We start from the raw sequence: 25243 nt of genomic DNA, 5'->3' as shown, positions 1-25243 counted from the left end.
TGTTTTATAGTTTTATAATTTGTAACGTCTGGCAAAGATCAAGGATTCTCACTTTCCACCTCACAGATGTCCTTGCAAACTGGAACAAGGTTTAAATGGTTTACATACATATATTACTTCATTAGTGCCTAATTAAAAATACGTCTGACAGCTGGCAGACAATGAAGGGCTTCAGATAATCCAGGTGAACTGATCGAGGATGGGAAATTGTGCTCACGCCACTTAAATGAATTCATGGCATTCATTTATCATTTTTAGGAATGAGTTTTTTCTCTACAGACTTGATTCATTTTGTATACATGTCGTTGGCGACATGTTCATGCTGCATTGACATTAAGTGTCATATATTATAGGAGTATATGGATTATTATTCTATCAGAAGTTCTCCTTAGGAAAAAAATGAAAGCGAAAGTTCTTTTTAAACAAGTCATGAATTTAATCCTGATTGCCTGCTCACTAATATTAGCTACATGTACATGGGTTTGTTGTCTGTGTCTGCTAAGGTTTTACTTGATCCCTATCCTCGAGTATCTGTATTGCTGTACTGCTAGTGAAATAAACGGGGAATTACCTGTTTATTTCATGGACATTGTATTAGTTAAGGTTCTCCAGAAAAATAGAACAATAGGATGTATTTTCTCACGCAGGTGTGGGGACTGCCAAGTCTGAAATCTGTAGGGCAGGCTGCTGACAGTCTGGAGACCCAGGGAAGAATTGATATTACAGTTCAAGTACAAAGGCAGTCAGCAGGCAGAATTCCTTCTTCCTCAGAGTGTAAGTGAACATAAGTGAGGCCATCTTCTTACACTACATGGCCCCAGCCCCTCCTCTGTGTGACTACCTGCTGCTCTGCATGTGTATTCCAAAAAATTCACATACTCTCCTGATTTATGGCCTCCGCTTACATATGTATTCCCCAATAGCTTGATAAATTAAAGACTTTGTTCTATGAGTTTCTTTCCAGGAACAGGCTGACCACAGGAGGGAAACATACCTACAAGGTATCCATCACAGATGACAGAAGAATGGAACAATATAATGCATGAAGCCTGTCATGCCTGGAGACCAACATCCCTGGACCAGCTCTTTACTGCACATTTTCCCTATATAATTAACTCAAGATTCTGTAATCTTTGAAAGTGATTTTTTGAGACATTAGTCTACCATGTCCCCGGTTATGCCGGCTAATCGAATTAAAACTTCATCTGTTGATCCCTAACTCATTGTGATTAATTGGCTCTGAGGGCCGTGAGCAGAGTGAGCCCATTGCTCAGGAAAAAGAGAACCTCAGTCTTTTAAAGCTTTTAACTGATCAGACACAGCCTACTCGCATTATGGAGTGAATCTGATTTACTCAAAATCTATTGACTTAAGTGTTAATTACATCTAAAATAAACTTTCACACTAACATCTATACTGGTATTTGACCAAAAATTGGATATATAGGCCTCGCTATGTTGACACATAAAATTAACAGTCACAGACTCGTAGAGGTAGATATATGTATAAAACTCAAAGGCAATCTGAATAAATAATGCAGGTAGAAAGTGTTATTTTAGGAAAAAAGCAGATTTGATTAGAAAAGAGACAACAGTATAGAAAGAATTTAACAATAACAATAGCAGGGATTTGGAAGGCAAAAAACATTTGAATCATTCTTGGAAAATTAAGTCAGTAATGTTCTAATAGTCTACCATCTCTTCCTGCTCTTGACTCCAGTAATTTCTCTAAAAGCCTTAATCCAGAAGTGCCTGGAATCCCAGGTAAAAAGTCATTTGCAGGCAAAATTCCACCTGCTGCATTTTTTTCCTGGAATACAGATAAGAATGCAAATACTGTAATTGGCATAGAAAAAAAAAATCCTTCAGTGGTATTCAGAAACGCCAGTAATAATTATAAGCTAGAGCTCTGAGTTGTTAGAGCTATAAACCAGCGATAAGCTTGGAATATTCCAGGAAAGGAAACTTGATCAATGGTATAGATGCTGTTTTCCATCTCTATTAGTGGGAAGCAATATCTGAAACATGACCTTACATAACTAGCTAAAATCCAGCTGGATCACAAACTGAATTAATATCTATTTCTTTGTAATCTTTGATAGTTAAAACATTGAAATATATCAAGCTATATGAATCAATCTACAATTGTATAGTGCTCTTAGCCAGTGGGGTGCTGGAGCCAGCTCAGACAAGCCGGCGAGCATCCTGTGCATCTCTTCCCAACGCCACCTTTAGAAATGGCAAGTTGTAGCTTGAAGTTTCTACAACAGAAAGTGTAAAATGCCACAAATCAGGACTATTTCTTCCAAAGATTGTTGGCTAAATATTTATGTCATTACTTTCAACCATAAGATTATTGTTTAAAGTGGAAATAAATATTGATAACAATTTACCATGACACAATATAATTTGCACAATTCCTTCATCATTCAAGTAAATTGCTATCAAGTAGATTCTAAAAAAATTTATGCAGATATAGATAAAATCAGTATTTCATCTGTTGTACGATTATTTGCCTGGCTTATGTCCATGGTTCCAAAAATCCTTGGAATTTCCTGAGTGATAAGAGTGTCCTTGTTCTTTATGGTGGGCCCTTCAAGACCACGCTTGACTTTATGCTAATTAGATGACTCAGAATGGGGACTGGCCATGCCTGAAAGAACAACCATGGATTAGAAGGTTGGGCTTTGAAACATATAACATCAATCTGACCTTGGGGAGGCGAAAGAGGCTGGAGACTGAGGTCGATCACATGGCCAATGATTCAATCAATCATGCTTATGTAATGAAACCCCAATAAAAACTCTAGCAGCAGAGTTCAGGTGAGCTTCCCTGGTTAACAATAATACTCTGTGCATATTGCTACACATTGATGTGCCAGGAAGATGATGCATCCTGAATCGATGTGGAAAGGACATGGAAGATTCAAATTTGGTACCCTCCTAGACCTTGCTCTGTGCATCTCTTCTTTTGACTGGTCCTGATTTGTATCCCTTTTTGCTGTAATAAAACTGTGATCATAAATATAATGCTTCCCTGAGTTCTGTGAGTCATTCTAGCAAGTTATCAAACTTGATGGGGTAATGGGAAACCTCAAATTTGTAGCCAGTTGGTTAGAAGTGTGGGTGACCTGGGAACCTCAAAGCTTGCAACCAGTGAGGACAGTCTTTTGGAGGTCTGTGCCCTTAACTTGTAAAGTTTGGCCTGAATCCAGGTAGTTAGGATCAGAATTGCGTTGCACATCATAGACCTAAAAATAAAAAATCTATAAGAAATACAATATTAAATGGAAAGAAATGCATTATATAATATTGCTATTTTTTCACATTTCCCTTAAGGTTTTATTATTTGATTCAACCTATAAAATTCCTTTTTTATTTGTCTATTGTCTACATACACTGACTTTAACAACCAAGCATATAAAACAGGATAAGATAGACATGAGATGCAACATATAATCATCAAAATCACCCTATCTCTTATTAATGGTCACCTTTGGGGTTATTATCTCAAAGAGGAAGAATAAAATGTATTTAGTTCATTGTGAATGACCAAAAAGATATTACTCAGGAACTAGAAGATGGAGAAAAGCAGAGACTACAGGATAAAATTCTACCTCTCATTTTTTTAATTTTTCTCCTTCTCTTATTTCTTTATTTTGAGTTTTTGCCCCTTCTGTATTTTCTCTCATTTCCTCCTTCTCATTGGAGCTATGTGTCTTCAAGAAACACACTACATTAGTCACTAAAAATCATACACATATTAATAAAAATAAGTATTCAATTAAATTTGAAAATAATTTTTCAGCAAAAAAAGGCAGAACAGTAATGGATATCTTTTAAGAAAGATGATACTGAAAGCAGGTATGGTAGGTGCTTGAAGTTTAAAGATAATTTAATTCATATCCACTTGCCATTTACTTATATGTGAAGAAAAGGATACAGGAGGTTAAGTGATTTGCTCAAGATCACGTAATAATGGTTGAGTTGGCATATAAAAAACAAGTTGATGACATTTAGATTTTAGTCTTTGTGTAGTATCCAGCTGAAACTGAGTACTGGAGGAAGAGTGACAGGGAACATTTGAAATTACCAAATAGTAAATGTAGCCAGCTAGTTTATTTTCAGAGGAGGTGATATCTGAGGTGGAATGGACATCCTTAGTGCCATTCCCAACAAAGGAAGGTAGCCTCAGCGGAGGTAGCCTCAAATTCTTATCAACTTTTCTTTTTTTAAAACAATAAAGGCCATCAGAATACCTACCCACACCCGGAGAGTCCAGATCAGTGGGTTTGGGGTATAACACAGAAATTTACATTTTTAAAATGTGATTTTTGTTTGAAACCAGGTTCTGAAACATGATCTAGAATAGCTTTGTCCAATAGAACTTTCTGCAATGATGGAAATGTTTTATATTTGTGTTGTCCAAAACAGTAGCTGCTAGACCCCTGTGGTTACTGAGCCCTTGAAATGTGACTAGCGAGGCTGAGGAATTGAATTTTTTTTATAGATGTCTTAGTTTATAACATTGGGAAATTTTTGTTGTACATTATTGTTTATCAGTCACCATATAAACGCCTCCCTTCACCCCTCGTGCCCACCCCCCCCAACCCCCTTGCCCCTGGTTACCACCGTACAGTTCTCTCAGTCCATGTGTTGGTTTATCTTCCACATATGAGTGGAATCATGCAGTGTTTGTCTTTCTCTTTCTTATTTCACTTAACATAATACCCTCCAGGTCCATCCATGTTGTTGCAAATGGCACAATTTTGTCTTTTTTTATGGCTGAGTAGTATTCCATAGTATATATATATATATATATATATATATATATACCACATCTTCTTAATCCAATCGTCAGTTGAGGGACACTTGGGTTGCTTCCACTTCTTGCCTATAGTGAATAATGCTGCAATGAGCATAGGGATGCACAAGCTTCTTTGGATTGTGATTTCAGGTTCGTTGGATAGATTCCCTGTAGTGGGATATCTGGCTCATAGGGTATTTCTATTTTTAGTTTTTTGAGGAATCTCCATACGGTTTTCCGTAGTGGCTGCACAAGTTTGCATTCCCACCAGCAGTGAATGAGGGTTCCCGTTTCTCCACATCCTCTCCAACATTTGTTGTTTTTTGTCTTGGTGATTATAGCCATTCTAATGGGTGTAAGGTGATATCTTAGTGTAGTTTTGATTTGCATTTCCCTGATGATTAGTGATGTTGAACATCTTTTTATATGTCTATTGGCCATCTGTATATCTTCTTTGGGGAAATGTCTGTTCATTTCCTCTGCCCATTTTTTGATCAGGTTGTTTGCTTTTTTCTTGTTCCGTTGTGTGAGTTTTTTATATATTATGGAGATTAACCCCTTGCTGGGTATATGATTTACAAATATTTTCTCCCAGCTGGGGGGTTGTCTAGGAATTGAATTTTTAATTTTATTTAATTTAGATTTAAATAGCTACTCTATTATACAGACCAGTACAGAAAGTGGAAGACATTTTGGTAGCAAGAAAGACACACGTAAAAGAACACAGATGGAAACAAGCATGGCTTAAATCAATAAGAGATTCAAATATGTCTAGAAAAGTGTAGAGGCTGAGAAGTTGCCTGATTAAAAATTAAGTAAAAACTCAGTATATATCTAGTATAAATTGAACAAGCTCATGAGGAGAGCTCAACAGAAGAACATTTGTAGTATATTAAGAGAGAACTCATCCAAAGGGATGAAATACTCACCATGTCGAACCTGTCCCAAACTTCCTTGTCAGTGCATAGAAGGAATTCAAAACCATCTAGCTCTTGGATACATGTCTGGATCCCTGACATAGAAGGCACTGAAAAGGTAAATTGAATGAACTACTTTATCTGAGTCTTTATAAATTTAGGGTAGAAACAACACTCTGAGAGTTAAACAATGTGGAAAGAATTGTTTCTCCTACTCTTTTTCTCTAAGATATCATCAGAATGTGATGAATGGTAAAACTATGGCAATATAGTAACTGAATTTTAGGGTTATTTGAGTTGTAAGTCACAGAAAACCCAATTTAAATTAGTTTTAGATAGAAAAAAAGAAAGACTTGGTTCAAGTACCTGAAAAATACAGTGGCTGAAAAGCTTTCACACACTGTTTGTTTTGCAGGATCACACAACATTGTAAGGAATTAGTCTTTCTCCATCTCTTGTCTCTGCTTTTCTCAGAGTTGGCTTCATTTACTGTCACCAGCAGTAGACTCAAGGCTATTGTTTTTCCAAGTTCAAGACCAAGTGAAATGAGGGCATATCTCTCCACACTTTCCAGCAAAAGCCCCAGGATTAGAACTGAACTAACTCTAAGACACAGGCCTATCAATTAATTTGTCACTTCAGCCAGGAGTGTATGTTGTTCTGTGGCCACACTTGGCCATGTGCTCACCTCTGAGGTGGAGGTAAAATCGGCTCCTCCAAAATCACACTGCTCAGAGATGGGTGGTTCTCCAAGGAAAATAGGAAGACATTTACTAGAAGAAGAGAGAATGAATGCTCAACAGACAGCACTTAATTCTGTCATTGGAGGGCCCAATGGGGACTGTTCTATGAAACAGAGAAGGAGTGGAAACTTGGAGAGATGGAGGAGTGGCAGGAAACAATAAATACCAGGCAGAACTGCACACACTATCAGTGGCTCCTGTAGGAAAATTGTTCATGAACATAAATAAAACATCCTTCTGGGCATGTTACATCATAGTGTTAAGATATTGGGAGAGTTGGAGATTTGGCATTAATAAATGGAGGCAAAGAGCCAGGAAAATTTGGATCTTACTATTAATGAGATCCCAGTACACTATATACGAATGAGTAGTACAGAATTTAGATTATAAAAGCAAGTAATATTTAGGGAATTTTGGGGGAGCCAATTTTCAACATATGACTAGAGCATGAAGGAAAATAATAAATTGACAATATACAAGAAAGAAGTTAACCAGATTGACGTGTTTATTTCATTATTACATAAATACATATACACATCTATCATTTCAAATTTGAAAAATAATTTCTACACATATATTCATATTTAACTAATTTTAAAGCATTTTGAGGTAGACATTATTCTCCTTAATATACTGAAGGGGAAATTTAGGTTTGAAAATGTTGTCTCACCTAAGATTGTTGTCTTCTAATATAAAATCCTACTTATTTTTCAGTAGATTTCACCAATGTAATAAGCTGCTACAGAAATTAAAGCAATGATGTGATAAAGACAGATATTGAGGAAGATTATATATGCAGTTTAATTAAAATAGAGTAAAATGAAAATACTCTGGTATAAGAGATCTGTGAAGAATTTTGTAATAGTATGGGTTTTTAGAGAAATTTTAAACTAAAAAAAAATATTAGAAGTAGATAGAGAGGAGAGAAATCTCTCAATTGTTTTAGAAACAAGTAAAAAGAAAGAAAATGCAAGGGATATTAAAGAAAATGTCCCAGGAATGATCATGAGTCTATTGTATATATCATAAGAGATGAAGGAGGAAAGGATCTAATATGTAAGATCTGGAGAGACAAAGGAAGGACAGATGTCTGAGGATTTGTGTGTGTGTGTGTGTGTGTAGACAAACATATACATATATATATTTCTTTTCCATTTGGTTAATAGTTGATTAGATAAATTTTGTTATCCTATTATTTTAGATCAAGGAACCAAGTCAGAGATAAGAATTGATGGCCTAATGTCTCACAATAAGTTACAGAGATGAGATTAGAATTGGGATAGTGTAATGTGAAAAAACACAAAACATTTTTTGAATGCTTTCTATTATAACACAAAAACTAAATGAAAGAGTAAGAATTTGATATATTCATAATAATTTTGTTTAACATGAAGCCAACACTAAATTTAATTGTAAAATAACACATTTTAGGATCTTACCCCATTAAATATTCTAAGCCCCAGGAAAACTGAAAGACATGTGACTGACATACCAGTTACTGAAGATATATAGAAAACTATTTTTAATTATAGTTCTGGTTGGTTATCATGTATTTTAGATATTACATTTTGTAGCACTTCATTTCATGTATTGAGTTTACTGATTTTTAAATTGTGTATAGCATTTATCAACAAATAAAATTCAAAAATCCTGCAATATTTTATCATTGACCTGATGTTTGTAGAACTTCTGAGAAAATCCTGTTCTCTAGGTCTGTAATATACAACACTGATTTTCACCAAAAGTATTGTCACTCAGCTATTTTTTTTTGGTATTTTTTTTCTTTGCAGCCATGAGAGGAGCAAAGGAAATGTTAAAGTGGGCAGACCAAGAAATAGCATATGGGGAGACAGCAAGAAAGGCTGGGATCGGAGGATTCCCTTAAGAAGATCAGAAAAATAAGAACAATATTTCTCTCAAAATTACTTTAGCTTCAGGAACTCTTAAAGGGAATTATCGGTAAAGTCTTTATCATATGAAAGGCAAGTTGAAAAAGGAAATATCTTAACCACCACCATGTTCTAACTGAACACATGGACGTGTCACACTCACTCTCATGGAGGCTATTTCTGCCTTGCGCTGTTTCTTGCAAAGCAAGTTGTAACACGCTTATTTATATTAAACGTAATTTTTTTTAAAAAAAGTATGTGGTGTAGCTACATTTTTACTCATTTACTCATAGAAATCATTCTATTATATTCCATATTTTTATAGAGATTAAGCAGAAAAGTTATAAAATATGTGTTTATAAATAGAGATGTTGTGTTAGTTTGAACTGCTATTACAGAGTACTATAGATCAGGTAGCTTAAACAACAGACATTTAGTTCTCATGGTTCCAGAGGCTGGAAAGTTCAAGATAAATGTGTCTGCAAATTCGATGTCTTGGGAGGACTCTTCCTGGTTTGCAGATGGCTGCCTTCTTTCTGCGTCCTTGAGTGACAGAGAGAGAGAGAGAGATCTTGTGTCTTCTCTTTTTAGAAGGATACTGATCCCATCATGAGGGCTCCATCTTCTTAATCTAATTGCCTCTGAAATGCCCCACCTCCAAATATAACCACATTGGGCATTAGGGCTTCAATATACGAATTTGGGTGATACCATGAAAACATTCGGTCCATAGCAGATGTAAATACAAATTGTATATGGAGGGGAGGGTATGTGGGCGTGTGCTTGAGAGAGAGAGGCAAGCAAGCATGGTCTTTTCCATTCTATTTATGAGACAACATTACTTAGCAAATACAGTTACTTTTTTGTGCACCAAATGCAACATCTATTCATTTCAAATGCATTAAAAGTACTTTTTCCACTCAACTACTGTAATTTATGCCTTACAAAATTGGGAAAGCTATCCAATGAGTTTAAGCGTTAAAGAGGAAATACAATATATGCACCCAATGTCTAGGATACGTTGTGAAAAGTGCCATATATATACTGCAAAATGAAAGGAAAAGGAAGCAAAATCACCACCAGCTGGAGTCAATGTGGAAGGTGTCATGGAGCAGTTGACTTTTAAATGGGACTCTGAAGTGTTGATAAGATTTAAGGAGATAAAGATGAATTTTATTTCAGGTAATGAAGAGATTTCATTTTATCTGGTGTTTCGTGAGCACCCTACATGGGCACCCATTTAAGAATGACTAGCTTTTTGCTTTCAAAGCCTAACTAGTAGCTGTACATTTAATTTATATCCTAACAGGCAAAATTAATTGTTATGCTTTGCCAAGTTCAGAAAGATTGTTCCTTTTATTTAGCTCTCAAGTGGAAGTATTAACCTACCATAGGTATCACTACCTCTCTTTGTAAAGGGGAATAAAAATGTGCAATTAATTCCAGACAATTTCTTAGAAACCCTGTCTCCTACTGGGTGATTTCAAGGCAACAATCGCTTGATGATATATTTCTTCTCACCTGACTTTTAGCTCCTAAAAACATTATTGGAACTTTTCGAGTCTGTAAGTGGAAAGGCAGGTCTCTGATGTAAGACTACTAAGTAGTCTTTAAGTGGGGAGGTTATTAACGTTCAAGGAACTGAGGCTGCTCATAAGCCAGTTCAGAAGATCATCCTACTGTTGAGACAGCCCCACAGATTTTGAGTTAATAGAAAGTGCTGGATAAAAGTTTAGAGAGCTGCTTAAGAGCAGGAATAAAGCAACGTCACTCTTGAAAAAGTTCCCAGAAGAATAATATAGAAAGAAAGTGAACACTACTTACTAGTCTTAAATTCTCCTTTAAAATTTAGTTTAGAAATATTAGCTACTGGTATTTTTAATAAAAATTTATATATGTTCTTTCTAATTGCAAGTATTAAAATGTTTACCCTTCTATTTAAGATAATACAGAAGATTTTATTGATTTAATCTATCTGCTAATTGACGGTGGAAAACAGATCACCAGTGCCAATACTTTGAAGTGATGTCTATGTCCCCTCTCTGTGAATCTGAGCTGACTTGCTTGTAACCCATACCATACAGCAAAAGTGACACTCTTTGACTCTCAATGACACATCAGAAAAGGCCATACAACTTCCGTCTGGCTTTCTTGGAACCACCACTCTCTGTATGCCCTCAGAGCCAGTCATCATGCTGTGAGAAGCCAAAGCCACCTGGAAAGCCCTGTGTAAGTGTCCCAAGCTGAGTACACAATTTGCTTATCCCCCAGTTTCCACATATGTGAGTGAAAGAATGCGCATCCAGATGATTCCAGACCCCAAGCTGCAAGTGACCCTTAGGCTTCATTCTTTCCACCTGAGTCCCTGGACATCAAAGTACAGACAATCACCCCTGCCATTTCTACTGCATCCCGTCCAAATTCCTGACCCATCATTTGTGAGCATAACACAAAAAATGTTTTATGCCACTACATTTCCGGGTGGTTTGTGACAGCAATAGTAACCGAGACAACGTTTGTCCGATATTTTTTCAATTTGAGCAAAAGGTGGTTATTTATTTGCAATCCAAGTAGTGTTGTATTAAAATTGTTTAACACTTGTGACAGCTTTTTAACTTTTTTCCTGGTTCTTTAGTCAAACTGCTTCTTTAAATTTTAAGCTTCACTATACTTTTGCTCCTGTATGTTGAATGATGTGAAATATTTCTTTTTCCTACATCTGAGATATTCAACTACATATTTGGTCTTCCACACCCTTTTCTACGTAGAAAGCGGGCCAACAACACGTGATTTTCAATACATTTTCTGATTATTAGAACCCTGCACCAGTGCAGAGGCAGGCTTAGAGTTTTGAGGAACAGGATAAAGTTCAAGATGCTGGTTTGGGGGAGCTATGTCCACATTTGATTTGCACAGACATTGTTCTTCTAGCCCAGTCACCATGCCAGCTTAAAGGAACATTTATAAATTAAAACTGCTCTTGTGTATTCAGATTTAGGTAAATACCTATTTCTATAGATTACAATGGATCAACATTACATATTTGTTTTAAAATGTTTCAATGAAGAAAATATTTGGTACCCAGAGCATCTGCAAAGATAATAAGCAAGAAAGAGAGGAGAGAGAAGTGATGCAGTAGAGGGAACAGGCTGATGTGACTCAAGAGTCTCAGCTCTTTCGGTCTACTCGCTATGCTACATTTCCAGAGATAAGGACCACACAGACTTGGTTAACCTCTTGAGCATCATTTCTCTGAACACCAGGGAAGGAAATTTTCTTTCTCTGACTTCTTGGTTTTAGTTTCTCTCAAATCTACTGATGTATTTTCATTCCCAACTGTTTGCTAGGCACAGAGCTTGCAATTAAAGATAAAACAATGTAAAATAATGAGAGCTGTGTCTTAAGTTTGCAATCCAGTAAGGAGATGGGCTGATTAATTGGACAATTTTAGTATAGGATGGTAAGTAATTTGAATTATGTGCATGTGTATATACACATATGTGTGACTGTGTGTGTTTTCCCACCTCCAGCTAAAAGAGTAAAATAATGTACCTGTGAGGATTCAAATTATTTGCAGGAGTAAGTTTCTCCTTATCAAAATTTTTGGCTGATATAGTATGCTCACCTGTTTTTCTTCCTAATGAGCAGTACAGACACTATAAGCGTGCCATCAGTGGTGTCTGCAAATTCTTGTCCCGAATTGTTCCTGCCGAGGTTAGATGCTTCAGCTCTCATTTGTTCCTCTGGGCCTGGCCATGCTGTGACAAGGCTTTCATTGCCCAATTCTTATACATGTTCCAGGACCCAATGCAAAAAATAGACTGAAGATAGTTTCGCTCTACTTGCTAAAACCGACTCTGTCCCGCTGTTAAAGTACATTGATATAGGCAATAAACTGATTAAAATTGTTTTGCTGGTGTATCAAGAAATAAGCTATTTAAGAACAAACGTTATTTGAGCACAAAGAGCTAGGAAATTCGTAGTTGGGGTTTTTCACATTAACATAATGTAAACAGCTAGCTGGATTAAAAATGACCTGTCACAGTCACCAACTATTTAGAAAAACAGCATGATTATGTGAAATTATGATGACTTCTTTCCTCCATTACCAAAGAACTCTGAAATGTAGTAGTTTTTAAAGAATATTATGTGAATATAATGGAAGTAGTTTCTGGGAAAAATTCTTGCCCTGTGTTCATTAAATTTCCATATTATTAGCAGTTATTTCTAGTTAGAAGGCAAATTGAAATTAGTTTATTCTATTTGGGGGAGGGGGCAGCCTACTGTTCTAAATAATTAACTGCAAAATAGTATGTGGGTAAACACTGAAAATGATAAATATGTGTAGCAAGAACTAAATAGAGTGCTTGAAACCATTATTGTTATTTGCCAATCTGAAAATAATTTCCTTTGTTCTATTCGTTAGAGGAAATCTGGAAATAAACATTTGGATGATTTAAAAGCCATCAATGAAAAACTATGACTTTAATTAGTGTCATCATCCTAAGGAAAGCAAAATGTTCCTAACTCAATTCACTGGATGTGTACATCTTCACGACACTTGAACGTATCCCAGGGGGTTAAAAACAAATAAACAATCAGATAAAACACAGGCTGAGAATGCAAATTTAACTAATAATATACTGGATAGATCCTTGTTATGTGTAAATATATTGTATCCCATGCAGTATGAGATCAATAAAACGCAAGGCAAAATATAGAATGCTTAAAAAGGTTGCAAATACATTGCTAATGATAGTCAGGAAGGACAAGGAAACATCTGAGAGAAGAAAGTCAGAAAGTCTCAATAACAGAAATAGTATTTTTTGGGAGATGGAGGGAAGAGCTTAAGGAATGATAAGATTTGACAGATGATGTTATAAGACATTCCATGATTATATTTATTCTAATTGTAATTTTATTTCGTTAGTCAAAATATACGCACTGGACGTCTATTGAGTTAATGTAGCCATGCTATTATTCTAGGAAATAAAGTATATAACATATATTTTCCAATCTAGTAGAGAAAATAAGTCATGCATAGCAATAATATATGCTAACCAACACAAAATAACTATGAAAGTTCAGAAAATGGAAGGTCGACTTTCAAGTGGGGTGTCAGAGAAAATATTGTGGAGAAGGTGAAACTTGACCTACACTTTGGAAGAACAGTGGAATCTGAGCAAGTGCTTGGCTTTGATGCTTTTGCTACCTCCTCCTCTCCTCCTCCTCCTCCTCCTCCTCCTTCTTCTTCGTGCCTGCTTCTTGGAGGAGTGTGAAATGAAGAAGATGTCATATACAGTTCTCTACAACCTAATACTTATTTCATTGAATACCACATATCTATCTGTCATTTTTCACTATTAGTCTATAATATCTCTGAAAACAGAAGCAATATTTTATTCACCCATGGGTTCTTAGTGCTAAGCATGCCACCAACACATCCTAACACAGCCCCCCAATAAGGACTGTGATGTTAATGAAGAGAAAAATAATGAAAGCCCGGAGGCCGCAAAGTGGAGAATGTACACACGCACTAGAATGAAACTGTTGGAAATTGGTAAAGAATGCTATTACATCATAAGGATTAAAAGAAAGCATACTCCATTTATAATAATTCTGACAGCCAATACGGAACTCTGGCATTTTCCCCCTACACAATAGTGGAGTATACACTATTGACATTCTTTCTTCCAATCTGCTTCATTTCACATATCTACATATTGTGTGTTACTATATATCATAATTATATGATTCCAGGAAAGTTTGAAAGATACTGAAAGATAAAACCGTCTGTATAGTCCTAATTTATTGCAGTTTATGATGGAGAAGCACTACAAGTAATGGTGAAGACTTAAGTACAGAATTTGAGGTCAGAGAGAATCTGGAATGATCCTGGTTCTATCACTTACTGTTATGTAAGCTCTCTAAAGCCTCAATTTTCTCATTTGTAAAATGGGATTAAAACAGTACCTACTTCATAATTTTTTTGCTAGTATTAAAGGAGGTAACACGTGTAAATACCTACCGAACACATTGCAAAGGACGTGCTCCATTCATTAAGGTGGTTGTACTCAGGTATAGGGCTGAGATTTCTGCACCACTGTAATTCATGAGGTGCTTTCCATACGCCAATTTTATCGTCACCAATCAAGCGTTACGTTAGATATAAATTATTTGAAGAGAAAGCTGGGTCTGTAATTACAGGAAAAATTATTTATAGTAAAGAAATAGTTTTAGTCAGTGAATGTTATAGGGGTCAGAATAGATAAAATATTGTCCTTTGTAGCTGTCCTTCAAAATTTGTCCTAGGGGGAGGAGGTGTAGACAGGGAAAAGAGTGATCATTGATAAATTAAGACTATTTTACATTCTTTCTGTTGCTGCCCTCACTAATAGTCATGGTATACCTGGAAAAAGTTCCTAACTCAGAGGCTAATGCAAAAGGAGATTGTCAGGGCAAGACCTGAAGCTGTGTCTCTTAACTGCCTGTATTGAAAACCCAGTTAAATACCTTATGAATGTTACTTACTGTTTGATATGACTTGTTCTGTTACTTTACATTCCTACATTGTAGCTTCCACCTTCCAGAAAGCAGACCCTCTCAGCAGGAAGACTATCAGAGCACCAAAATGTGAGCCCCAGATAGATTTTCATGAATCGCCTCTTATTGCTACACTTTCTCCATATTTTATTATTAGGGAAAATGTGGAAACCAATAGACATTTAGGAGTTTGTGAGAGATAGAATGTAAGATGACAAGAATGAAGACATTTGGTCATAATGCAGCTAATCTATCCGGCCGTGCATCGTTTGTGAGGAGCTCAGAATTTAATGGGGAATATAAAATTTCAAAACAAACAAATAAACAAAACACCATAACACTTCCCAATTGATGATAGGTTAAGTGGTGTGAATAAACTACTATAAGAGCTTAAACGAGAGTGAAATAAATTCTAACCGGATACAGAAAATATGTCTTTGACCTGAAACAGTCAAGTAGGGAATTATTCAATTATCATTTCAATAATTTTAGCTTGAGTGTTTTGAAACACACAAGTATATCCAAAAAATGAAATATTTATTTGAAATTTAAATTTTTAACTGCTTCACTTTTGCTTGGGAATATGTAGTCTCTGATGAGACGTAATGGTTGTATGTGCATTTTTAAATAAGAGTGCTTACTTCATTTGTAAAATGTCAAAAAATCTGAGAAAACAAAATCTGATTATGTAAATATTATTGAACTTCAAAAGATTTAATTAAGACAGTGATGTGAAAAGTGAAAATCATACTTAAGGGATGGTGTACAGTCACAAGAAGTTTTTTGATCTGATATCAAGAAACCAGGTGTAATGATTCATACCAGGTGTGCAGGAAAATACAGAGAAGGCCCCAGAACTCATGTCGCATGCCTGTTAAAACTTTGAGTTTTCATTAAAAGAGTGTAACTCAAGTAGTTTCCAGTCTTAGTAATACTTTCTTGGCTCAGTGATAGCCATAATAATCACCATCACCATGGACAGCATCACACTTCATTCTCAGAGTATGGTCTCTGGAATAAGACTGTTAGCTATGTGCCTTTTGGAAAGCTACTAACTCTGTTGGACTCAGTCTTCTCCACCTAAAAAATGTGAATGTTAATAATATCTACATCATAGGATTGTTGTAACAGGTAAAATAATTGATGCATTTAAATCTCCAACAGAATGTTTTACAAATGTCAAAGATTCTATAAATGTTATTGATCATTATTTTAACATATATAATCAGGATGAAGAATTAGGCTCAGGCCAGCCCTGGTTGCCTAGTGGTAGTTCGGCACACTCTGCTTTGGTGGCCCGGGTTTGGTTCCCAGGCATGGACCTACACCACTCATCTGTCAGTGGCCATGCTGTGGCAGCGGCTCACATACAAAAAGAGAAAGATTGGCAGTGGATCTTAGCTCACAGCAAATCTTCCTGAGCAAAAACAAAAACAAAAAAAAGAATCAGGCTCAAATTGGTTAAGACAATTGCCCAAGGACAAAAGTTATAAAAGGACCTGAAATGAGGTTGCTGTGATTCTAAGGTGTGTGGTACTAGCTTTTATGCTATGCAGCCTCCAAATAGAAAGAAGTAGCAAATATTTACTGAGCCCCTACTAGCATGATGCTACTATATCAGCTACCAGAATCAAATGATGAATAACATAGATAAATATTTTCACTCATGAAATTTATATTCTAACTGAGATTAAGAGCATAAACAAGAAACAAATAATTGGATTGGTTTTGGATCGTGTTGAATACTCTCAAGAAAAAGAATAGGGTTATAAGGAGAGAGAACAGGGAGAGCTTCTTTTGATAGAGTAATCAAGGGAGGTTTCTCCAAAGAGGTGACCTTAGAGCTGAGACTTGAAAGATTAGAATGAGCCATTCCAACAAACATCTGAGGAAAGAACATTCCAGGGAGGGGGATCAGTATATTCATTTGCCTGCAAGTAGTACTAGAATGCAGTGTTCTAAGAATAGAGAGCCAGGCAGGAAGTCTGTTTTGCTGGAAGAGAGTGAGGATGGAAGACTGAAAACTAGCTAGTGCATTCAAGGACTTGTGATCTTTCTAAGAAGCTTGGAGTTTGTTTTAAAAGTGCTAAGTCATTGAGGGATATAAGCAGAAAAGTGCGGTCATCCGAATTGCTCTTGTGAGAATGGATTGGAGAAGACCAAGTATGAAGAAAGTGAGGTCAGCTACAATGCTATTATAGTGGTAACACCTTGAACCAGGGACCTTCAGTGGAGTTGGAAAGAAATGAATGAATTCGAGAAATATTTTTTAGGGGGGAATGGTGGGTAGAACTGACAAAACCTAGTGATGAATTGCAATTGTGTTTTGAAAAAGAGGCACTAGCACTGTTCCCAGGTTGAAAAATCAGGTGAATGATGGTGAATTCTAATATGAGAAGATCAGGTTGGGGTAGGAGAGTCAAGAACTTCGTTTTTATCCTATAAAATTTGAGAAGCTTATTACTCATTGAAGAAGAGATAAGTAAATGTTGGTGAAACAACTCTAAATATGCCATTTCAAACACCAAATAAAGAGATAAACTACACTAGAGTGTATAAGAAGGGAAGGAGTAAAGGTGGAGGGTGAAGGAAATTAGAGGGCCACTACTTACTGAAAAGGTTCTGTTTTCTTGTCTGTGGAAGAAAAAAGATTCTTTGCTTTTGAACAGCACTTCTTGAATCAGCAATTTCTTCAATAGCCAATCCCTATCACAATATGAAATCAGCTACTGCATCTCATATTGAAGACAAAATTTCAAATTTCAACTGTTTAAATAGAAGATACATTTTCTTTTTTTTTTTTTAAGATTTTATTTATTTATTTTCCCCCCAAAGCCCCAGTAGATAGTTGTATGTCGTAGTTGCACATCCTTCTAGTTGCTGTATGTGGGACGCTGCCTCAGCATGGCCGGAGAAGCAGTGCGTCGGTGCGCGTTCGGGATCCGAACCCGGGCCGCCAGCAGCGGAGCACGCGCACTTAACCGCTAAGCTATGGGGCCGGCCCAACATTTTCTTTCTTTCTTTTTTTTTTTTTTTTTTTGCTGAGGAAGATTTGTCCTGAGCTAAAATCTGTTGCGAATCTTCCCCTTTTTTTGCTTGAGGAAGATCGGCCCTGAGCCAACATCCATGCCAGTCTTGCTCTATCTTGTACGTGGGTCACTTTCACAGTATGGCTGATGAGTGGTGTAGGTCCACTCCCAGGATCGAACTGCGAATAGAATGTGCCGAACTCAACCACTATGCCACGGAGAGGTCCCCTAAATAGAAGATCTTTTTAATGCTCTTTTTAAAATGGTATTCCACAGTATTTATTTCATAAGTAATTTTAAATTTCTAAAATAAAGTATTGGTACATGAGTAATCACAGATTTAGTTTCTTTTAGTACTTTTTTAATCCTATAAAGAAGGTTTTTTTAATAAACATTTTTATTAATCAGTCATACCATGGCAAAATGTATGGTTGCTGTTTCTGAAAAGTGTTCCAAACTCTACATAGGGAAATGATGAAAAATTCTTAAGGAATTTTGTAATAAGTATGCATGTTGAGTTAAAGAAATTTTATAGTCATGTTAGAATGTCATGAAATTAACGTTTGCAAGCTGGACTGCTCTAGTTTACAATTTTTCTGTATGTTTCAAGTCAAGTGTGTACCATTTGTACTTAAAACCCTACAGAATGAATCATCCCAAATCCATTGACTTTAATATGTGTTTTGGTTTGTAAACAAATAATAGTAATTTCTTATACATTTCTGGGAATAATTATATACAAACTATGTATCTGCTTCTAGATACAGCATATAAGCAAAATTTCATTTAAAAAATTGGTATTAAGAGTTACTAAATTAGCAGTTACTAAAAACTGTTTTAGTAACTACTGATATTCCTTAATTCCTAAAAGTGCACCTGTTAAACATATACGGTTACTCTATTCTATTTCTGTTATGTTGACTATAACTAAAACTAGGTAATTGAAACTTGGAAGTGATTGACTGATTTATGTAGCAAGCTTTATTACAACAGGGCTAACAAGAGTATAAAAGACCAAATGAGTTTTGTGGATAATTAGATGTGATATTCTACATCTATATTTTTACCTAAGAAGTAAAAGAAAAACATATTTCTATTTTGTCTAACATAAGAATAAGGTATTATATTAGGTCTTTTGAATTAGCATCAAAAATCATGGAATTTATGGATGCTATAAAATTTAAAAATGTGATACTTTTCCCTTCACACTAGAAACATCCACTTACTGTAGGGTAAGTATAAATGTATCACATTGCATTTGTTCATATTATTTAAAGTGATAGAACAAAATTAAAATTTAGGAATAATCCATGAGCTATATTTTTCTATATATAACCTGCATCTGTTTTTTAAAAAAGGAGATTTCCATCAATTTCTATTCTCTAGAAACCAGAAAATAATATCTCTTAGTACCTGAAGATGTAAAAAAAAAAAAATGCCTGAAAGTTTTCATTATGCCTTTATGTTTGCTTAAAAGCCAAGAATGTTTTATTTAAAGCAGGCTCAAAGTGATAATTCCTTTCTTCAAAACAAAAATGCCTCCTGGTGATCCCCATTCTTTCTACCTGAGTCCTTATGCGGAAGCAAGAATAAATCCTCCCCACCATGCACCGATCAGGAGAGCACATATCTGGTTGGTGGGTAAGTGAGAGATTTGGGAAGGCTACATAGCGACACATCTATTCCTTACAAAAGAGAGGTCAAAGGATGAAGATTAACATCATGAAATCGAGGGATTAGAAAATATTTCTTCGTATTTTCAATTTCTAATTGAAATTGATTTCTGAATAAAAATACCTTCTATTAAAAAATAAGACCAGACTTTGAGCCAGAATAGCTTAGGAAGATGATGCTCTGATATATTTTTCTGCTCAAATAAAAATCAATGAAAAATAAAGCATAAAAAGGCATCAGAGTCTATTTAAAAAATAAAATTTACATTTTCACGGCCAGGAAATTGAGCAGAAATGCAAAGAAATTATCAGGAGTAGAGCCATAAGACTTCTGGGCACTGGGTACGGAAGCAGAAAGGGCCCCAAATCTAGCTTTTGTGGAGGACCACTCTTTCCGTGGTTATTTACTTTTAGCTAAGAAGTAGGGTGGGTTTCTTCACTTGTGAAAAGTTCTGGAAATATAGTAAAACAATGTCTGGCTCTATCTATTGTTCATGGTCAAACTGTGGAACAGAGACAGGGGAGGAACAGGCAGAGGTTTAAGATTAGGCACTGAATTGAATTGTGGGTTGGTAGCTGGAAGATCCAAGACAGTTCTCTTGCTGAGAACCCAGGATGGGGTGAGAGGGGGTGGTGCATACAGGCAAAATTGCAGGTAATGAAGTAAAGGGAACAAGGAAATAGAGGAATAAAATTACAGTAATTTGGAAAATAAAACTTGCTCAAATGATGCTAGGCATTAAAATTGTAAATTACTAATAGAAACCAATCCTAATAGAGTTATCTCAACAAATCTACAATAAGTACATGCATTCTCTCAAAATAAAAATAATTTTATGACAAAGACTGTTAGGATTTTTAAATAAATGTTTTGGGGAATGCTCAAGTAAGAAAATGAAGAAATAATCTTTTTAAAAAGATCAAGACAAATGTAACCAAGAGGAGGAGAAAGGAATCTGGGATAATTAAATATGAAAAGAACTCTGAAAAATTCATGGAAAAAAATATATTTATACACCTAAAAATTAAAGGTAATACTTAATATTTTGAGACAATCAGGTAGGAAAATTTAGTCAAGCCTTCAGAATAGGAAAGACTAAAAATTACGTAAAGAAATTACTGATAAATTTGGCTTCTTAAAACTAAAACCTTATATGTATATGAAGAAACTATTAAGAGAGTGTAAACAGAAGCCTCAGAGTGGAATAATTTTTTTCTTTTTTGTGATGAGGAAGATTGGCCCTGAGCTAACATCCATGCCAATCCTCCTCTATTTTGTATGTGGAATGGCTTGGTGAGTGATGTGTAGGTCCGTGCCTGAGATCTGAACCCACAAACCCCAGGCCACTGAAGCCGAGTGTGCGAACTTAACCATTACATCACCGGGCCAGCCCCAGAAGAATATTTTTAAACATCTATAACTAACAAAAGACCAATATCTAAAGTATATAAAGAAAAAATCGTAAGGGAAAAAACAAAGCAGAAAATTGTATTAGTCAGCTTGGGCTGCCATAACAAAATACCATAATCTGAGTGGTTTAAACAACAGAAATTTATTTTCTCACAGGTCTGGAGGCTGGGAAGTCCAACATCAAGGTCCAGCAGAATTGGGCTACTGGTGAGAGCTCTCTTCCTGGCTTGTAGACTGCCAGCTTCTCTCCATGTTCTCTTATGGCCTTTCCTCAGTACATCCACTCAGAGAGAATCAGAGATCTCTCTCTTCCTCTTCTAAGAAGGCCATTAATCTCATCATGAAGGCTCCACTCTCATGACCTCATGTAAACCTCACTACCTCCCAAAGGCCCCATCTCCAAATACCATCACCTTGGGTGTTAGGGTTTCAACATATAAATTTGGGAGGGCACAAACATTCATTCCATGTGACAATCAAATAGAAAAATGGCCTAAGCATGTAAGAAGCATGTTGAAAAAGAGGATTTCAAAATGTGTAATCCACATAAGAAAGGTGACCAAAATCCTCATTAATCAGGGGAATGCAGATTCAGAGTACAATGGGATAAGACTATGTATCATGCTGATCATAAACTTTCTCCTGTAAACTGAGACAGTTTTGAGAATGGTGCTGGCTGCTAATGACAATTATGCTGGGGAAAATGGATATAAACCATGACTAACCATAGCAAACTGTATACCCTACCACATACTCACTAGATTAGCAAAAAATAAAAATCTGATGGTACTAAGAGTTGGTGAGATTGTACAGCAACTGGAGATCTTATCTATTGCCCATAGGAGTATAAATCAATACCACCCCCTTAGAATACATTGGCACAATCTAAAAATTGGAAGATACATAAGCCTTTGAGGCAGAGAGTGGACTCCTCTATATATACCATAGAGAAATCTGTGTACTTTTGCACCAAAATATTTGGAAATGACTGTTCACAGCAGCATTATCTAAAATAGCCAAATATTAGGCACAACACATTTTTCATGGTATACGGATATAAAAGAATACTAAATAGCAAGAAAGACAAATGTGACAGAGTCAGCCCTGATGGCCTAGCAGTTCAAGTTTGGCATGCTCCACTTCGGAGGCCCAGGTTCGGTTCCCAGGCATGGAACCACATCACTAGTCTGTCAGTAGCCATGCTGTGGTGGTGGCTCACAGAGAAGAACCAGAAGAACTTACAACTATACACAACTATGTACTGGGGCTTTGAGGCGAGGAGGAAGAAAAACAGGACAAAGATTGGTAACGGATGTTAGCTTAGGGCAAATCTTCCCCTAAAAATAAACCAAACATGACAACATAATTTTGACCGAGAGAAGCAAGAGATAAAATTTATAGGATAATATTATGTCTTAGCCTGATGTGATGGTTAATTTTATGTCAATTTGGCCAGGCCACAGTACCCAAATATTTGGTCAAACACTATTCTAGATGTTTCTGTGAAGGCATTTTTTGGATGGTATTAACATTTAAACCAGTAGACTTTGAATAAAGCAGATTGCCCTTCATGATATGTATGGGCCTCATCCAGTCAGCTGAAGGCCTTAAGGAACAGATCCACCTCCCCTGAGGAGAGGCAATTCTGACAGCAGACTGCTTTGCTGCCACTCTTCCCTGGATCTCCAGCCTGCTGGCTTCCTGTGCAGATTTTATATTTGTCAGCCTCCACAGTCGCTTGAGCCAATTCCTTAAAATATTCCTCCTCCCTCAACCATTAGATCTCATGATGCTCATAATACTAATCTATGAGATTTTAATTGGCTCTCTTTTGGCACTATTATTACCCCATTTTACAGATGAAGGAACTGAGACAAAAAGCTTAAACAGCTTGTCCAAGGGAACATAAAGAGACTATAGAAGATCCAGGATTCAAACATAGCCAGTTGATTTCCAAGTTCAAATTCTTGGAAAAAATATACATATGTTTTCATACACCTAACAATTAAAGGTAATCCTTAATATTTTTAGGCAATAAGGTAGGAAAATACATTGAAGACTTTCCAAGTTCAAACTTTAATTTAATATCAGGACACTAGCTCCCATGAGAAAATATTAAAATGTTGCAAAATCGTTAGCAATTTTAGTTTTTATATTTAATACAGTATAATGACTAACTATATATTAAAGCCAAAAAAAATGGATTTTTAGTCACTGATAGTAGATTAAGCTGAGAAGATGCACATATCCTTAATCAGAATGATCAAACTACCTCAGATGTATATTTTCTTTCTAAATATTATGTAGCCCAGATATACCTATAACATAATTCTAACAGCCTTTACATAGAAATTTTTTGAAGCGTAAACATTTTCTCTTTGGCCCTTGGCTCTACCTACCTATGGAAAAGTGAATAATGGAGACTTAAAAGGAATAAAGAAAAAGCAAAAAAAAGACAAAATAGTTCAATGAAGCTGACAATGTATTGACATTTAACTACATTGATCAAAAATAAAGTCAATTCATTCATTCAGAATTCTCTTCAGAGAATGAAGATCTAAAATGAGGGAAGGAAGATGAGGTGCACGCACAGAAAGCCTTCTCCTAGTCCTTATGTCTAGTAAGTAAAATAATTTGGTTAATTTCCTTTGTTTTAGGTAATTGTTTGCAATATTGTTAGTAGAAAAGCTATTATGTTTATGGTATTAAAAAGAGCACAATTTCGTTGTTTTAAGTTAGTGTTTGGAATAAGACAACAGAAAAAGAGGAAGATTATCTTCTGAAAACATATTGTTCTGATTAATTTTTAATATATAGATTTGTTGTCTTTCTACTTCAACATGAAAAATCTGAAAGTTTAACTTTGCATGATAGTAGGATAATTTTAACATTACTAGGATTTTGACTGTAGAAGTATTTGAGCTTCAAACATCGTAGCACCAAAATAAAATCTTACTTTACTTTGTATTCAATTATATTTATTTATTTGTTTAATATTTAAATCTAAGTATTAATCATTATAACTTCTAGATATAGTAAAGTCTCCGTGTTTTCTAAATTCAATGATCCTTTGAAAAGGAGCTAAGCTGAAATTGACTTACCTCATTCTTACTTTTTAAATTAATAACAAAGAAAACTTGTTAGGAATAATTAAGAATGTAAGAAATATACCCTCAGGCAACGCGAGCGCTTCAAAAGCACACAGTACACGTAACCACAGACAGCCCAATTATAATTTATCTTGTTATAGTCATTAAAATAACTTCCCCCAGAGGTTTTCTTGGAATAACACTTTATTGCTTGTACTTTAAATATAAAGGCAGCTTTTATTTTAAAATAATCATGATTTTAGTAACTTAAAATGATATACAACTATTTTCTTTTATTAGTGGTTCAACTTTCCAATTATTGAATGTTTCTCTACACTCCAGTTCACCTGTGAGCTACATAGCATCATGTCATCTGGTAACGCTTACTTAGTACTTACCAAATTTCACACGTGCATGCACACGTGCACGCACACACATATTTTTAGAAATATTTAGTTAATGTCTGTTGCTTTCTAGAACATAACCTTCATGAGGGCAGGGATCATATTTATTTTACTGTTAATGTATCCCCAATCAATGCAAAACTGCCATGTATTGATAATGTGCTTAAAAAACATTTGATAAATTGATGTTAAACTAACGAGTGAAATAAGTAATAGAGCTGAGATTGTCTTCCACCAAATATACTCCTTTTGAATTCAAAATTAAGACGGATGCCCTGAGCTCTTCACCAAGCACTCGCTAGACTTATAGGACCAGAATCTTACATGGAATTAAATTAATTAATGTTCACCAGAGCCCCATAATGCAGGATGAGTTATGTTCACAGAGTTAATCAGCAGAAGGGAGACGGCTGAAGAACTATCTCCTGGTCCTAGTGCTCCTTCCACTATATGCCAAATACTGATTTTCATTGACAATGGACAGCATATTTAAATGTTATTTCAAGCAGAGTCAACATTTACAGTGCGATGGCATTAAGTAATATGCCATTAGGATTAACTGGTTTTATAGAAGAGTATCTATTTTTAAAGTTAAAAACTCATAATATATACTATAGTCCTAAATGTTGTCCAATCAAATTTTACAGTAACGTTCAATTTGTAAAGCAGACAAAAGAAAAATACTTCGGTCGAGGAGGGTGCCGGAGGTGGAACCTACATAGCTGGCTTCTCTTCCTCCT

The sequence above is a fragment of the Diceros bicornis genome, chromosome 38 (assembly GCF_020826845.1).
Source record: "Diceros bicornis minor isolate mBicDic1 chromosome 38, mDicBic1.mat.cur, whole genome shotgun sequence".
Lineage (NCBI taxonomy): Eukaryota > Metazoa > Chordata > Mammalia > Perissodactyla > Rhinocerotidae > Diceros > Diceros bicornis.
Note: the sequence above shows the minus strand (reverse complement) of the source record.